Below are 7,514 nucleotides of genomic sequence, written 5' to 3' on the forward strand. Positions count from 1 at the left end.
GGAGCATGTGGCTTCAAAAGACACTGGGAGGCAGTCTGTGGTTAGACTCCTGACAAGTCACATTGAAGGGGATGGACTCTGTTTTAATCTGCCTTGGACGTTCTTTGTACATATTCTGCACCTCTCCTCTTTGTTCACGTGAAGAAAAGCTTACTACATTTCACTGAAGTGATCTCAATTATAAAAGTTAAGATGTTGAAATATTTTTTTGCTTGACACAGAAAGTTCTTATGCATAAAAAAAAGAGTGGTCACGTCACTGTCGAATTACTTTGGCGCCATTTTATCACTTATATCATTATATAGATGAAGAACACAAAAGTACACCTTCAGGAGCTGCATGTTATTTAGAACATTTTTTAAGAACAACAGTAGTCCAGCAGCAAAATTCATTGTTATCACACTTTCTCAAGGAATGGCGTATGAGCTGCAGCCAACACACAGGGAAAATCACATTAGCTGCTTTAAAGGCTTTTGATTGGAGAAGCTCAAACACTTAAGCCTCTGCAAGAGTGATGGCAGCCATATATATATATATATATGCACTTCAAGGCATCTGATTTATTATCTGAATTTTTGCTAGTGAGCGCTATCACTGCCAATTAGGGGCTTTTGTAGGAGGAAATCTTAAATGAATATGTGTGGGGAAAAAATAAAAGAGGACTGAAAGTGTTTGAACCGTGATAAACAGTGGGAGCTTAACTGTGACTAAGGTATTCAAGGCAGCCTTCCAGCATATGCAGATGAGCTCCATGGGGATTTTGTTGAAAGCACATGAGAGAAAAAGATGGAAGATTGCAACGCATACATACAAAATGCTTGAGGACGAGAAGCCCATGCTGTTACATGTAGATACCAACCAAAGCGCGTCAGCCTGATCGCCTCTCTTCGTCAGCGCAAATATTCCTCCTGATCGAAATGACATAATCGATAAATGACTATAGGACCTCTTTCATGCTGTGGTGCTGTGGCAAATGTGCCCCTTTAGCCGTCGCCATTTCTCCCTCCGTGTCCTTTACTACTTTGCCCTTTCTTCTCGCTGATTAGGCCGCCAAAGGTCGCCCTGGATCTTGATGCTCGCACACAGGTAGAGCGAAGCCAATTTCAGATGTGTCAGTGGAACTGATGCTTCCAGCTTCCATGTGACAGCTTGAGTGGAACAGTCTAAGCCCTCATCTCTAAATCACCTCTGCTTACTGAGTGGAAACCATTTGTCACATGCGCTTGAAATGTGCCATCAAGCTCTGTCAGCAAGCATCCATTATGGTTATTATATCATGATTCATTTTGGCAACGTAGCTGTTGTAACGCAGGGTGAATCCCGTGTTTCACGTTTAGTTTTGGATATTTACTAATCCCTTTGCTCGATGTGCTGGATTTGTTTGTTGATATCTTAATAGTTCTTGTGTACAAAGGTTTTTAACATTTATACCTATGGCCGTTTACCCATAACATTTATAAGGGATTGTGCACAGGTGCATCTAGATGAGATGGATAATTGCTCATTTTAGTAGTGCAGTAACATGGACCTACTGACAAATATTTTGATTTTTGCATTCCACAATTTAACGCTGCATTTGTATTAATTACTGCATCAGTGCAGTTTAGCATGGGATCAATCAGTCATGTCCCAAAAACACAAATGTCTGAACCACAGAATCCCACAGCTGAGTAAAATACCAGCTTTGTTTTAATATTCACACTCTTTTGTTATTGGATTTGACCAATAAAATGCAAGTGTGAAAGGAACGCATGGCAACTTATTACTACCACAGCAGAATGGAGAAGATCCGCAACTTTGACTGGAAATGGCAACAATTTAAAAAGTTCCAGGCTGTTTCAGGACAACTCTTATTTTATTGTTTCTACCATAAAAAATGACACGGATGGTTTTACTTATTTATTTTTGCCTAAAGCAAAACACACCCTCCTACTTTCAATGCTTGTAAAATTATAGTGGCTGATTGTTTGCTCCCGTTAGGATCACTAAGATCAACATTGTATGTTTAATCGGATTAGAAGTCAAACCTCATGCTTTAACAACTGCTCGAAATCAAACTTCAGACATCAAAGATCAGAGTTAGGGACACAAGCATAAAAAAAACAAACTCTAAAGAGTGTAATATTGTATGCAGAACACCCTGCATTGCCTATATTTAATGTCGAGTTGGAGCTTTTCTTTGACAGAGAGCTGCTGCAGAGCTTGTTGGGTGCCACTGGGGATCTGTGATCACACAGTCGCACTACAGAAAGTCTTCTGCTCCCCACCCCAAGGAGCACATTCAGCGCATTCCAGCATAATTACCTCAAAGTGATTACAGAAATCACTGCAGCACTGTCACTGCTGAGAGCACTTTACCAAAGCCTCGGATAATAACAATGCACATATTTGTCCGGCTTGCTGGATGCAGATTTTTTTTAATAAACATTCAGCGTGTAGTTAATGCACTACAAATTTCACACGACTTGACACCCTGCAACCTGTTGCCCTGGGAGCTCACCGTGCATCATTCGGTTATTGCAGGCAACTGGGAGTTTTTGCAGCATTTTATGAAGCCCTGGAGATGAGTGTCAGGATTCAAGCGCTGCATGAAATCAACCGTATTTTTTGGGAGAGAGGGGGGGAGTTGGTTCTGGAGATGATGACTGAGAGCAGAGATGCTGCTAAATTCCCTATCCTGAGATCTGTTTGTGTTACTTCCAGGAAAGCTCTCACACATCCACTGTGGTAAAACAAGGGTGTGTTGCAGCACACACACAATAATGATCGATTATTTTTGAATTACTTAACTGACTTTAGCGTTACCAATCGTAAATCTCTTTCAGCTGCTTGTATGAGCAACTGCTCCATTACACTATTAATTTACTCTGTGTTTTTAATTAATGTGCCAACATTTCAAACTGATTTACCTTGTCTTTCTCAGGTGCTGTGTGGCAAATCACCGAAGAACACACAGCACAGCCAATCCTTATGAAAATATATGATATAAATGTTGTTTTTTATTTGTGACGCCTGGTTCTGTTTTGATGTTGATCTTATAGAGTCATTGGTCAAACTTTAACAGTGGAAACCGTGAGACCTAAATGTTTTCTTCCATATTTAGTCAATTCATAAACTTCTGTTTATTGTAAGCAAAACTGACTTGGAAAATATGTTAATGCTCTCACAAATCACAAGCGAGTCACTGTCGTTAAGCAATTAATGGCTGTATTAAACTGCAGCCATCTGCAGACATTTCATACGTTGCCAACTTAATTGTGCTAAAACATCACCTGGAGAAAGTTGGTGGCTTCGTGGCTCCAGTCTGTAGACAGTCTACCTCCCGATGTGCCAATACCATACCAGCCATACCAGCGTGTGCAGGGGTGGAGCTAGTTGTTCAGTGACCTAAGGTTATCTTTACCATTATTTTTGGTAAATTGAAGACTATCAGGAGCTTCTGAGCAAACAAACAATTAGATTTTAAAAGTCTAATTTTAAGGACATAAAATTTGGGTGTGAAAGCGCTGGGGGAGCCAGGCTTTTCAGCAGGGAGCCAGTTGCCACCAACCCCCTGCCTTTAATGTGATTTTAACAGATTTCCACTGAGAAGTTTATGTGGGAGTAAAATCCACAAATATTTGCATCTGACTTAACAGAATCTGTGGACAACAGACAAATAATTTGTTGTGCAAATGTGTTCCAAATAAACGTTGATATAGAGAGCGTAGGAAATAAAAAACAATACGGAAAAGCAATCTACCTTTTTTGTTTGCTTTCTAATATATGCCCGCACTCATTGGCAGCAAATATGAGTCTGTTGGACACCACAGCCCAAATGTTAGTACTAATCCACGTTTTTGTTTACTCAGCCAGCCACTGACTGACGCTGACGAAGGCAAACTCAACAAAATATAACAGATGATTTACTGATCAGGTTCTTTATGGAAACAAAAATTCAAATTGAATACATTATCATATTGGCAAATACATTTATAAATTAATTATTTATGTTTTTTTTTTTTAAAAAACTCCCAAAAAGTAATTATCTTTAAGTTTAATCCAATAGTTGAGAAAACAGAAACCTGCAGAAAACAGAAACCTCAAAACGCTGAAATCATCTCTGGACGGTGTAGACTTCTTTTGCAAAGCGGATAGAGCTGCGCCAACAGTAGCCACTGCTTCTATGCTCAGCTGAGCGTCTACATTAATTTTAAAATAATCACATGCTAGTCACATAGTAAAATGACTAGCATGGCAAGAAGCCATGACAAATTGCAATAATGATGAGGGTGTAAAATGCAATCAATCATGTTGATGCCGTGTGGCAATTAATTCAATAGTTCCATCATTACGACACACTTTTCTTAATCTAATTTAGATTGCATGATGGGTTCATTTCTATCAATTGCCTAATTTAGTTTTTTCATGTCTTGTCTTATTTTGTTTGTCACCCAATTACAGTCAAAACATTTATTTTAGAAAGATTCAACAAGTGAAAGCTACCAGTTTATAGTCTATTTTTTAAGACGCTGTCATGTTTATGATTTGATTTGACCTTTTTTTTTATTATTCATTTATGACATGTCTGCCAGTTGGTGGCGGTAATTCTCAATTAAGTTGTTGTCTTCTACTTCCAAGAAAGAGATAGAACAAGAACCAATTAATGTCCTTAGGGTACATGTTTACACCAACCAATGAGGTCAAAACCTCAACCACACCTCCTCACAAAGGTAGGACTGTCTGACTCCTCACTCAGAGTTGCAGTTGACTGAATTGCTTGGAGATGCGCAGTTCCACCAGATGAAAAGCAGGCGCTTTTCTGAAGGAGCTGAGTGGAGAAGACACAACGGAGGACTGCTCTGTGAGCTGTGGTTTGTAGACGTCAGCTTCGAGGAGGAGCTTTGTGGAAAAGGCAGCTCTTACTGGGGCTGTGTGGCATTTATAGAGACGTGTTAGCTTGTTCCTTGACAGCTTTATTTAGTCAGAAACAACACAGTGCTACTGGCAAATTCACCTAAAGATTGATCCACTCTTTAGGTTTTTAAATGATGAATCACCTGATTAATGTTCAACATAATCTAGTGAAATACTGAAATGTGTTACTTAGTATACAGCTCAGCAAAGTGCTGGAATACAAATGGTCCACTTCTTATTTACTTTTTTTTTTTTTTAAGTTATTTTCTTCACATATAAAACCTAATTCTGAACCGTCAGTAACACACTGTCAATAACATTAACTTTATATATATAAAATTAGATTTATCTCTCTTGATACGCAAAAACTAACGTCAGTTTTTGTCCACGGTAAGACAGCATTTTAGGCAATGAATTTTAGCCTTGATGTCAAAGCTAAATTTCATTCATCTTCAGACTATTTGTGCAATTTGAAAAAAAAAAAGAAAACAAAATTCATTCATATTTTCAAGAACGGTGCCATGCCATTTGATCCTGAAACATTTAGTGGCTTTCACTAAGACCGTGTGAGTGACAGGAGCAGGGAATCAGAGAGGATTAACTCAGTCTTTAATGTTGCTGCTCTGCATGCAAAACAGCGGTGCTTGTCGTTTAAGATTGGATCCACATCGAAGCTGCAACGGAGGTCATGAAAAAGAGATCAGTGGATTGTCAGCATAAGGAAATAACATTTGAGAATTGCTTTCTTACCGTGCTGTATCATTGTAACAACGTAGTTCATTTCACATGAGGCAAAAATAAATACCACAAAGGAAAACAAAATTTAAAAAAAGTCAGCGTTGTAGATGAACATACACTTAAACAAACTGTGTTTACAGAGAAAAGCCACATTGCAACGTATGTAATATGGCAACAAAACAAAAAAAAATCAGTAACCAATTATTGTGCAGTCAAACAAAAACATGGAATATATATTCAATTCAAAATAATCAGTGCAGCAAATATATATAAATATAACTGTGGACTGATTTTCAGTCAGTCTACAAAAATAAATGTTTGAATGCTTACTTGTCCTGTTTATTCATAGCACCTTGTTCTTATGCTTCCTTTTGATCGTTTTTTTTTTTCTTTCTTTAAATGTATTTTCGTGGTGTGGGTGTTAATCTCTGACTTGATACAAAATGGCATTACACATAAGGGATCAAACCTAATCTTAAACCTAAGAAAATGTGTTTTTTCTTAATCCTCTGTCTTAAAGATCAACAAAATCTTTGTTTTGTTTTTTTTTCTCATTGGGTGAGCAGATCTTAAGACAGCTTCAGAAATCTCACAGATACACTCTACGGTTTATGATTTGTGTAGTTGATTTTGTAACGCTGTTCATTTTCCGCTTCTGGATGTTGCCACTACCCAGCTCTGTGATCATTTATCAGTTTGTCTACAAACCTCTCTGCCAAGCAAAAATCTTCCCAGAGTTATACATTTAATAATCTTGTCAGATCAAAAGGCAAAATCCATGCAGCCTTCACTTGTTCACAAATCGCCTGCTTGTTGATGTGCAAATAAATCAATGTAGGAAATAATGTCAAAGTGACATACAGCATGTGCTACATCATATATCTCAAACTTTATTAAGCATTGGAAAAGGACACATGCTGTTGTGAAATTTCTATCAGTCTGACACTTTTCTGAAGATAATTCTGACATTTCCTAAAGTTATTTGTTTCTAAAAATACACAGTATGAAGCTAATATAAGATATGAGTTTGAACTGTATATGTATGTATACTTAAGCTCATTTTTTAAAAATATATCAGTGGTGTATAGACATAAAAAAACAAATCAGCATTTTTGATAATTTAAACAAAGATGAATGAGAGGCTTAGATTTAAATACACACAGATGCCTGCTTGATTGATATGTATGTTTACAGCAATAAATCAACTCTGCCTCAATATTAGTTAGCATCACTTTCCAATGGAGCCATTGGTAAAGGCATGAGTTTACAACTAAAAGAATTTCTACATTAATTGGTGTTGACAGAGTTGCAATACATTTCAAATGTATAAACTGGCATTTGAAATTTAAGGTAAAAAAGATTAAGAACTTTAGAAAAAGCATTTGGATTTTTTTGGGGTATAGGCTATTGTTTTAGCTGTTCATTGAGGTTTTTAGTTTACATTCAATCAGCAAGAAAACCTCCTTTTTAGGCCCAGGATTTTACAGAAATGCACTGTAGCAAAGATTTTTTCATTTATTTTTAAGGATTTTTCAGCTCGTTTGGCCTTCAATTGATGGTGAAATGTCATATTTGTTTTGGTCATGTGATAGTAATGCAGCACATGATTGTGGGAAGTTTCAAGCAGCAATGTCAGCAGTATGGTTGTTTTTTTTTCCAAGGTGAACATTAAAATCTTGGTAAATATAGTTATTAAATATTTCTATAATGGTCACCAGGCATAATAGCAATAATAATATCTGGTTTCAATATCTGCCTAATTTTTCATATTGATTCATAAATGAACAAGTCATTTAACAGAGAAACATTTAACAATCATTTAAGTTATTCTTGTGCTTATGTTACATGGTTCTAAGCCTTGAAATTTGCTAAACTGGGTA

At 37.0% G+C, this 7,514-nt stretch overlaps 1 long non-coding RNA gene across 1 annotated transcript; it reads right to left on the reverse strand.

Annotated features, from left to right (window-relative positions):
• Positions 1-5,488: 5,488 nt before the first annotated feature.
• On the reverse strand, positions 5,489-5,787 carry LOC103482460 (uncharacterized). The gene is made up of 2 exons (XR_536475.1): positions 5,647-5,787; positions 5,489-5,570 (listed from the first exon to the last, which is right to left on the reverse strand). It is a non-coding gene; the product is annotated as an uncharacterized LOC103482460 (long non-coding RNA).
• Between the last annotated feature and the right edge of the window lie 1,727 nt (positions 5,788-7,514).

Source organism: Poecilia reticulata, linkage group LG20 (genome assembly GCF_000633615.1).
Source record: "Poecilia reticulata strain Guanapo linkage group LG20, Guppy_female_1.0+MT, whole genome shotgun sequence".
In the NCBI taxonomy this organism is placed as follows: domain Eukaryota; kingdom Metazoa; phylum Chordata; class Actinopteri; order Cyprinodontiformes; family Poeciliidae; genus Poecilia; species Poecilia reticulata.